Genomic DNA, 11,723 nt, shown 5'->3' with positions numbered 1-11,723 from the left:
GTGGTGATGATTGCACAACATTATCAGTGTATTTAATACTACTGAACTATACACTTAAAATGGTTAAGATGGTAAATTTTATGTTATGTGTATTTTACCACAATAAAAAAATGGGGAAAAATGAAATTATACAGGTCATATTATCAAACACTGATCTACAGAATTACAAATAAATAAAAATTTATACCTCCAAATCCAAAAAAAAAAAAAAAAGAATCTCTGAGCTAGAAGATACATCAAAAGAATTCTCAAAAGCTGAAAAGCAAAGAGGACAAAGACTGAAAAAAGCAGAAGAGAATATTCAACAACTGTGGGATAAGTACAGAAGGTGTAATATACGTGTAATAGGAATACCAGAAAGAGAAGAAAGAGAAAAAGAAAAAGAAGAAATATTTGAAACAACAATGACTGAAAATTTCCCCAAATTAAAGTCAGACACCAAACCACAGATCTAGGAACCTCATAGAACACCAAGCAGGATGGTTGCCAAAAACAAAACAAAACAAAAATCTATAGCTAGGAATATCTTTTTCAATCTACAAAGATAAAGAAAATCAAAGGTAAAGAAAAAAAAATTCTGTAAGAAGCTAGAAGGAAGAAATGACCTATTGAGGAACAAAGATAAGAATTATATCCAATTTCTTTGAAAACGTGCAAGCAAGAAGAGGGTGGATGAAATATTTAAAGTGTTGAGAGAAAAAAGTCCTTCAACCTAGAATTCATGTAAAATTACCTATAATGGAATGTTACTCAGCCATGAAAAAGGGTGAAATCTTGTCATTTACAACAACATGGAAGGACCTAGAGGGTATTATGCTAAGTAACAGAAGTCAGGCAGAGAAAGACAAATACCATATGATTTCACTTATATGTGGAATCTAAAAGCAAAATTATGAACAAACAAACAAAAATAGACTCATAAGGACAGAAAACAAACTGGTGGTTGCCAGAGACGAGGAGGGTGGGGAAATGGATGAAATAGGTAAAAGGGATTAAGAGGTACAAATTTCCAATTATAAAATAAATAACTCATAGAGCAAAAAATACAGCATAGAGAATATAGTCAATAATATATCAATAACTTTGTATGGTGACAAATGGTAACTACATTTATCATGGTGAACATTTTGTAATGTGTATAAATGAGAGTGACAATGTTGCAACTAATGTAATATTTAATGTCAACTAATATAATATATGTCAACTATACCTCAATTAAAAAAAAAGGTACATGAGGCAAGCTTCAACATTACTTTCTCCATAACTGATAGAACAATTAGGCAGAAGAATTAGAAAAGATATATATTACCTAAAAACACTATTAGCCAACTTGACCTTGTGGATACTTACGGAACTCTCAAGCAACAACAACGAAATATACGTTCTTCTCAAGTGGCTATGGAGCATCTGCTAAGATAGACTTAAGAAAATTTTAATAAAAGAAATAATGCAAAGTATTTTCTCAGATCATAGCATTCTTAAATTAGAAATCAGAAACAGAAGTAGATCTATAAAAATCTCCAAATATTTGTAAATTAAATAACACAGTACTAGATAACCATGGCACAAAGAGGAAATACCAAGGGGAAAGGTTAATCTTTTGAATTAAATAAAAACTAAAATACAGGACATCAAAATTCATTTAATAGGAAACTTAAGGCCTTAAGTATATATGTTAGAAAAGAAGAAAGTTCTCAAATCAGTAATCTAAGCTACCACATTAAGAATCTAAAGAAGGAATAGCAATTTAAACCTAAAGCAAGCAGGAAGAATGATATACTACGATAAGAGTAGAAATAACTGAAATTGTAAAGGGTGACACAATAAGGATAACCAATAAAGACAAAAGCCATTCATTTGAAAAGAAAAATAAAAGTGATTAATCTTTAGCCAGTATGATCAAGAAAAAAATAGAGAAGACACATATTACCAATATTAGGGATGAAAATAGAAGCATCACTTCTGGTTCTACAGACATTGAAGGATAGTAAGAGAATACTATGAACAATTCTATATTCATAAATTTAATAATCTAGATGGAATAGACAACTTCACTGAAAATTACAACTATCCAAACTCACTCAAAAAGAAAAAAATATTACTTGAATGCCTGTATCTATTAAAGAAATTGAGTTTGTACTTAACAGCCCCCCCCCAAATACACCTCAGAACCAAAAGATTTCACTGGTGAAATGCAATGGAGGTGAGCTCTCTTCCATGGACCCAACTAAAGAACATCATGAAGGGGCCATGGGTAACATTATGCTCTACGTCGTAGACAAGATGTGGCAGAGCTTGCTCTGTGGCCTGATTATACTTTCGATTACCCCAGGGCTAAGTATTTCTCAAGTGCTGAGTATAGGGAGATTTGGAATCTCAAACCTATCTTCTGCAATAGCATTTCTCAGGAATTGCCTAAAGAGAAAGTGACATTGCCAGGATAATTTTTTTTTTTTTATTGCCAGGATAATTTTGAAGAACATTTTATTTAGCTACAATTCTGCTGTCATTTTCTATATGTTTGGTATTTCTGTCCCCTTTTGATTAATAGAGACATCCTTATAAATAAAAGATCTTGGTCTCTTGAAACTGTCTTGCTCTCTTATTTCTCCTGTGAAGTCATAATCCCCCATTTGTGACATCACAGTCTTTCCATTGCAATCAACAGTGATGTTTCAAGCTGGGGATTAAATGCTTCAGAAGAGGAAGACTTTATAAGAGCAGAGGGACTCTCAAAGAATAAAGATCCAATTAGCATGTAAATGCCCTTTTTAGTTAAAAAAAAAAAAAAGTAAGGAAAACAAGAGATGAGTAGATAGTCCCAGTGATTGGAATGGTTTTCTTTGAAAGAATGAATCTGGCCTTCCTTTTCACTCTCCTCTTCTACCCCCATGTCCCTGCCCCCACTGCACTCCCCTTGAGTGAATGAATATTTAATGTTAAGGAAACATTAAAGGTGGAGAAAGGCTGTGGACTATAAATATGGGTATTGTTCCTCTGCCAGTAGTTTCTAAGCCTATTAATTTGATCAGAATTGAGGCAAAATCTACAAGAATTAGTTGTGGTCCCGGATATACATGATTTGGCCTCATCCTCCCACTCCAATATCCCTTTGTACCAACCCTCATGTCCATCACTAGCCTCCATCATGTTTTGTTGGCCATCCTTCTGTTTCTTAAAATCTCAAAGCTCTTTTCACTTCAGAACTTCACCATATGCTATTTCTTCTAAGAACACTCTTTCTCCACAGTCTTTGCAAACTTTGTCCTATTGATCATCCAAGTCCAAACATCAATGCTACTTCCCCTGAGAGGTCCACATGAGCCACTTGTCACTTCCATCTACATTAGAACCTTGATATTTGATCTCATTGAAACTTTACACTTCCCTAGTATCATAATTCTATCATATGCTTATGTGTTTGATGTTTTTGTGTACTGTCTCCTCCACTAAGTGCTGTGCATCGTGAATGCAAGTAACATATCTGTTCTAGTCACTGTTACATTTTAGCACTTAGGAAAAAGCCTGCCAGACACATATAGATGTGATAAATTCATAAAGAAACTAAGGATATATAGCCATTTGGGGGGATTCTGAAGAAGAATCCCTACTTTGAATAGAAGATTAAATGACTTCTAAATTCATATCAAGCTATACATCTTTATAATTTTTTTTTTTTTTTTAGTAATTCTCCTGGTTGTCCATATAACATGCCCTTTGCTCTCTGGATTTCCATGACAAAAATGAGTATAGACACAGAACTCAATCAAAGGAGGGGGTCTTATTCAGAGGATTCATCATTTACAAGTACCTATGGGGAACCTATATGTATAAGTAGGTTGACCAAATAATTTATCATCTAATGAGAACTCTTTTATGTGTGAAAGGGGTGCTAGTTATAATTATTCTAGGACCATGAGCATAAAACAGAACTATCTTAGGGTAATTGGGACAGATGGTCACCTTACATAACAGATATTGTAATAGATCTTAGAGAGCATTCATATAAAAGAAATATTTCTTACCCTTAAATTTCATATAGTGTATTGGAAAGGTAGTATGTATAAACTCATAACTACAAAGTGATGTTATTTTTCTCAAGAGGGTTATAGATACAGGGCTATAGATATAGAGTAAACATCTATAAAGGGATCAATGGTTGTTTCCAAAGAATGCAAAAATATGTTAATCATGAACCAGTAGAATAGTTCTCCAAATGACCACACTACATATGATACAAAAAACGTTATACTATTCTACACCAATGCCCTAAACTGACAAGGTATGTCTACAAGATCTACGTCCAATATAAAGAAAGAGGAGGGAATTAAGGACTATGTATATTTTCATATATTTAAGTCTTGTCTGTCAAATAAGATACTCTATAGGAAAAGACTTTCTTTTTCTCTCACCCTTAAGCACAATCAATAATTTTTAGGGTCCCTGCACATTCTCAGTCACATTATGTTGATGAATTAGTTGTTTAACTGGTGCTAGGCACAAAAGATTGCTTTGTCATGCTCTAGTGATTAGGATGAGGGCAGTAAGATGATATATCCTTCCTCCTTTTTTTCTGTAAAATCCAATATCGCAACACTTATAATTCTAACCAGGGGGTTGATGCTACAAAAGCATTGGTCCATTATTGGAAACATCTATTGTATTAAGCAGCACAAAATTTGCCCAAATTTGGTCTGAAACTAGTCTATTAAATTTCATCCTGGGGCGCCTGCGTGGCTCAGTCAGTTGGGCGTCTGCCTTCAGCTCAGGTTATGGTCCTGGGACCCTGGGATGGAGTTCTGCGTGGGGCTCTCTGCTCAGCGGGGAACCTGCTTCTCCCTCGCCCTCTGCCGACCTGCTGCTCTGCCTGCTTGTGCTGTCTCTCTCTCTGTGTCAAATAAATGGGTAAAATATTAAAAAAAAAATTTCATCCAAAGATACCATTTTCCAGAATTTTAAACTTAAAAGAAACTAAGTCAAGCTGGACACCAAATGATTGCTGATGAGGAAACCGGCTCAGAAAGAAGAAATAATTTGTCTGTCACATACTCAGCAGTAGAGCTATGACAGAACTCCTGATATCTTGAGCTCTCAGTTAAGAATACCTTTTATGCTGCCTCTCATGAGTGAGTGCCGTCATCATAACCAGATACATGACTTGGTGCTCCTAATTTAGTATATAAAGTTTCCAGCAACTCTAGATATAAGAAAAGATATTTCTGGTACCGACATCTGATGGAAAAGGAAGCCTGTATTCCACCTGCCACCCGCCTCACCATATCTATGCATGTAGAAGTCTTTAAAATTTGTAAGGATCAAATACTTTTTTAAAAGTCCAAAATGTCACTGATCTTCAACTCTTATTATCTATGAACCAAAGGTATAAGAAATCAGAACCCTAAAGCAAAGCAGTGAAAGCTTAACTGCTCTAGAGTGTACATCCTATTGTATTTTCAATTTGGCTCTAAGAAATTCAGGCGATCTCAAGTGTTCAGGGAATTAAGAAATGGAATTCTCCTTATAAAAGGATGAAGAAACCCTTAGCTTAACTATTTCTTTACTTACTAACATGTACCTATTAGGAATGGAGTTTGGGGATTTAGTTAGCAATCCTCCAGAAGAAAATTTTTCACTTCCCCAAACATTATCATTATCCTTATCATCATCAACAACAAATAATATAGTAATTACCAAGATTAATAGAGAGCTAACTATGTGTCAAACAGTGCCTTAGGTTGATATGTATATATAAAATTTAATCTTCATAAACGTCCCATGAAATAGGTAATATTATTATTCCCCTTTTGCATATAAGGAAACTGACTAAAGACACAGTTCTAGTTGCTGAAGACACAAAGAAGTAGGTATGAGTCAGGCTCCTCTGTCATGCCTAGGCTGCATGTATTATTCATTGGCTGTATAGATGGATGACTTAAGTGATAGAGCTGTTAGATACTACTCAGTTCCAAAGAACAAGAGATTATGTTTGCAAGGGCAGTCAGAGAAGGCTACAGGAATGGAGATGTCCTTAGTTTGTTCATGAAACTAGGTAAATGTTATTGAGACACATGAGGGAGTTCCAAAAAGGTGGTAAATTTTGGGAAAATATATTAGAAGGGTTGTGATATTAGTGGCTGGATTAGGGATGAGTTGACTAGATTTATAGGAATGGAAGACTTATATGAAGCAAAAATGATGAAAGCAATGATGTGAAAATACACATGTCAGTAATTAGGACAGCTGGGAACTTATTAAAAATATTCTACTAACTGGGGCGCCAGGTTGGCTCAGTCAGTTAAGCGTTGGACTCTGGTTTGGGCTCAGGTCATGATCTCAGGGTCCTGAGATCAAGCGCTGCCTTCCAGCTCCATGCTCAGCTGGAGTCTGCTTGAGTCTCTGCCCCTCTGCCCACTTGAACACACTCTCTCTCTCTCAGATAAATAAATCTTTAAAAAAATATTCTACTGTGTGACCCAGTAACTTTCTCATTTATAAATAAAATTAATTAAATAACCTCTAAAATTCTTCAAGTTTTAACTAATTCTAAAGAAAACAAATATTTTAATTCTCAATTTAATGTAGAATTTGAGGTCCTGTAGAAATTAAGTGATTTGCCAAGTGTACTTACCACACCCCAATAAGCCGCAGAACTAGGTCTAGAACTCAGGTTTTCAGTCATCTAGCTCTCAAATGCAGAATATCAAAACAGAGTTTGGGGACATTATTTACTACATTTATTATTATAAAAGGTTCTATGACTAAATATTTAAATAGGTTTTAACAAAAACTAGTTACACTTAATAAACAATATATTTTCATATAAAACCACTCACTTAAAAGGGTTTTTTGGCTCGTTTTTGTTTTTAAGTAAGTGTAACATATCAGCAGCTAGCTTTTAATGTTTGTCTGCCCCTCCCCCAGATTTTTTTCCTTTCTCTTTCTTTAAGACAGAATTTGGGACTAGATAGACCTTTGCAATAACCCAGGCTCAGAATTTGTTATTATTTATCTAAAATGGCATCTTTCTTTCTTGCCGTTTCTTCCATACTATGGGAAAGAAGAATCATATTGCTCAAAGCTGATATGGGTTGGGCTATGTTTGAAAAAAGAAAATGAAAGAAAGGAAAAACAACAACAACAACAACACTGATCCTGCAGTTGTTCACAGTGAGGTTCACCCATCAGAGCTGAAAATAACCTATATTTTATTTCCCTTATTTTTAGAAAACTGCCATGGACACAGGGGTGGTCGAGTGGCCAGCTGTGCCCTGAAATGCCTGAAGCCATTGCCATCAGTACTCCACTGTCTGAGGCTTGCAAAATGAAACACTTTGAACACTCATTCAAAGGTGTGAAAGCATGAAATTGGCACAATGGCCAGCTACCGCAGCACTTCCCATTTTTTTGCACTGCCTTCTGCTTCTCTTGTCTGCTCTTTCGGCTCTCTGTCCCTTGATTCTGACAGTTCTTCAAATGTCTGCTTAAAGAGCTGTGGCAGCCTGGGAGCGAGAACTGGAACGTGTTCTGAGGGAGTCTCTATCTTGAAGTGAAGAAAGCTGAGGGAAAAAACAACTGCATGCAAAAACCATGAAAAAATTGGCTTAGATAACAGACAAGATGGATCTGACAAAGATGATGCATACATGCGGATGCATTAGTGGACAGATCAGTTACTGGTTGAAATCAAAGTACCTCAGCCTTGAATCCACTTTCTTAGATGTTCTCTGTACCATTTCAATCCTATCACTCATTCCCTATCACTCAACTTGATTCAATTAGGGCATTCTGCTTAGGGCTTTGGAATGATCTATTTCACTGAATATTTGTGTACGTAGAAGAATCTAGGCCAGTCGCTGCCATATTGATGTCTCAGTATTTTTACCTGGATGTATTGTTGCATAAAATTAAGGCATAACAAGTTTATATATTACTCAGCAGCTGTTTTCTTAAAAGTTGTCCAAAATGAGCCTGTCCACCACTAACTCTTCCCAGGTGGTCATAGGAAATTTCCCTATTTCTGTGCCTTCAAACATTCTTCCAGGAATATTCTTGTCTTCTTTTCTACCAGTCTTTATCCAAGAATCTGCTCAACACAGTTCCTCCAGGACATTTCCCCTTTGTCACTAGTTCATATTCTCCTGTGCCTTTTCCCTCTGCATAAAGATATGGTATTTTGCATTCTCCTATGTGTTTCTTATTCCATGAAATTCTTTTTTTCCTCATAAGCTTTCCCTACCCCTCTTTCCTTTCTTGTAGTGTCCAGGATCATGTATGTTTTCTGCCTCAGGGATGGGAAGTCACAGTAGAACAATGAAGGACAAAAGTCAGTTCTCAGCTTTTTAGTTTAAAAAGAAGATTTTCAAAATTCAAAGTGGAAATAAGATGTTTTGAATCGTAAAACTAAGTCTACACCATAAACATTAGATGTAGGAAGAATGTCTGGAGGTAAGAGCCAGTGTGTCTGTTCTGGACTTCATATATAATAAATGGTCTGAGGAAAAAAGATGAACACCAGAGGGCAAATAAGAATTAGATATTGGTGATTGTCCCTAAGAAGAGGCAACATTTCTATGAGACTAAAACTACTAATCATAATGCCAAATACACAGAACATGAATGCATATTATTTGTAGTACAAATGGATGCTTCCACTGTCAAAGATCATGACCTACCTCTTGTGCTCTCTCCTTTCTCAACCTTATACCTCTTCTAAGATACTATATTTAGCTGTGGATGATAGTTGTTTATGTACTTATCCTGTGTTTGATTATAAGTCAGTTGAGAGAAAAGACTGTTTTATTCATCTTTGTACAACCCATGATCATTTACCATAACAGTCTCTTAGTCAATCACAACCAAATAAGATAAAGTGAATTTTTATTTAATAGGCTGACCATTCAATAGGGCCAGACATTGGATTGACCTTTCTGGATGTCAGCCTTATTCTTTCGTGTGTGTGTGTGTGTGTGTGTGCGTGTGTGCGCGTTTATGTCTTTATATATGTCTGTCTGTGTATGTGTGTTTATATGTGGAAGAAATGGGGCCAGGAGGAAAACATAAATTTAATAATGTATCATTAGGATGCTTAAGGATGCAGGAAGCAGAAAATATGCTTTAAATTATCATTTAAAATGAAGAAAATTAAGTTTCTCAATAACAGCAAGTACTCAGCTCCATTAATAGGTTAATTCGGTGGCTCCATGTTGACGTATGAAGAAGGCTGCATCTGTCTTTTACATGTTTCTTTCTCTGTGTGTTGCTTTTTTCTTTGCCCAGTGTCCTTCATTGTCCCACATGGTTATCTCAGTCCCAAGTGTCATATGCAGGAATACAACATGTAAGAAAACAGGGACTATCTTTCATGTCCCTTTGTAGGAGCAAAAGAACCTTTCAAAGAACTTCCCCTGTAGACCTCCCCTCACTTCTTCATTGGCCAGAGGCAAATGGTAAATTAGGGTCTGGCAGAGTCACTGGCACTACTACAGACTGCTTAAATCATCAGGGTTCTTCCGAGTCACACTGAGGAGGATTGGACATAGGGTCCTTCAAAGTAATGGCAAGTGTCTGATAGAAGTAATAATACTAATAACAATAATAATGAGAATAGTAACTAACATTTGTTGAGTGGTTACTCCATTTGAGACACTATGCTTAACATTCAGTATACTACAGCATTTAATAAACATGATGACCCTGTTAACAGATAAGTATACAGAAACTCAAAGGATAGAATAGGTATGTCCAAGATTACACAGATAATGAACGACAAAGAGGAGAGTAGAAATTTAAAGCAAGCTGTCTGTCTCCAAAGCTATTACTGTTTCCAGTGTTCCACAGTGAAGACTATGAAAGAGCATATGCTTTCGAAGCTGAGATAGAGATGTGTTTCACAAACCCAGTGAACTATTGGCTAGAGCCACCATGGCCACTCTCTAAGACATGTAATAGGCTTATCTAAACATAGTACTTGCTGATTGCAAACCTTCTTGTAATAGGAATATAAAAGCTGCTTTCAATTCTTTCTCCCAGCCTGCTCTTAATGATCTGTTTTAAGGTCACTCAAAATCTGGATTTCTTTGTCAATTAAACTGAGTTAGAGGAGGCTAGAAACCGGACATAGCGGATGATTCAGTCAGTCTAATGCATGAACTTGTGAAATTTGACCATGACTCATTTCTTCTCCTTAAAGACAAATATAATCATTAAGGAACAGCAACACTGCATCCTCAGACAGTTCTTTGCAAATTGCCGAAGGCAGCTTCCACTGAATTACCCATCACTGGAGCTTTAAACTAGAGCTCAGATCTCATTTTAAGAGGAGACAATCATTATATGTGTGTGTTATCTTTTTAATGCCCAAATTCATATGGCTTCATAAAGTATTTGAGAGAGTTTCAGGCTGATCTCTCCTCCATAGCCCTCCCTCCAAATCCAAATTGCAAGGACAATCGCATGTTTCTGCCTAGCCAGGCCATGGCCTTCTCCATGCTTTGTAACTTACCAGCAGTTGAAAACTTTCCCTTCCTGACCTCTTCTATCTCTAAGTCCTCTAGCAAGTCCAGAATTTGTATAAAGACACAAGTCAATTCTTGACTACGCTGCCACATTGCTGTATGACTATTTAATGTGTGGAAGATTGTGCTTATCTAAACCCCAAGAATACTGGGGAAGGACAAGTTGACATTTCTCTTCTAATTATTACCAACAATACTGCCTGGTCAATGACTGAACCCATAGTAGGTGTTCTGTAGAAATATCTTCAAATTTGTGTTAATTTACCTTTTACTTAATTCAACATTCCCAATCACAATCTTAGAATACATTCTGAAGTAGACCGTGCAGCAGTTTGGTCAGTGAGGGTATGATGGGTGGGTGGGACATGTTCAGTGCTGCTAGATAATCGAAGGCCTAGAAGAGTAAATGATTAAACAGTTACCAGTCATCTTCTATAGGACCAAATTTTGCTTATTACTTTCACATGTCTGCTGTTCTTTCTTCTTTTTTTTCCCCTTTTCTTGTTTATTTTTAGCCCAATGACAGACATTGCCCTCTATTCAGAAAGGAAACTAATAAAGATTCTTAAAATGCAAGCAAACCTGCCAAAATACACACATTATTTTACTGAACTAAAATACTAAAAGATGCAAGTGCAGAATATATCCATCAGCTACTGGATGCATCGATGAGATAAAAATTCAGCATATTCACTTGCCTCCATTTACTCTTTTCAGTGGTTCTGTGGCCTCAAGCTGCTTACTGCAAATTAGATTTTGCCTTAATATGCTAATGTTGAATAAGGGAATTGGACTCTAAATAATTAAGTTGTGAGAAGTACAAAACTAAAGCAATCTATTAATGCAATATGAACATCCCTTGATTATATTTGCAGAATGAATTTACCTGCTTTAAATGGTGAATTAGAATGGAAAGGTAAATTGAAATTTAGAAGAAAATACAATAATAAACCACCACTATCCATTTCCCCCCTTTTGCTGTTGCCAATGTCAGAGGCTTCACTCAGTCATACTACTCCCAAAAGGGCACATTATGATCACTGAATCACCAGAAGTGTCTCTTGACTAATAGACTGGCTTTTGCTACTGTTACCCATTCTCACTCCTCTTTTTGCCCCCACCAGAGGCAACAATTCCATTGTAGTTAGTGGGTTTTGTTTTGTTTGTAATTGTTCTTGTAAAATTATGAACTGGTTTTATTTCATGAAA

The sequence above is a fragment of the Leptonychotes weddellii genome, chromosome 13 (assembly GCF_054177405.1).
Source record: "Leptonychotes weddellii isolate Sample4059 chromosome 13, ASM5417740v2, whole genome shotgun sequence".
In the NCBI taxonomy this organism is placed as follows: Eukaryota; Metazoa; Chordata; class Mammalia; order Carnivora; family Phocidae; genus Leptonychotes; species Leptonychotes weddellii.
Note: the sequence above shows the minus strand (reverse complement) of the source record.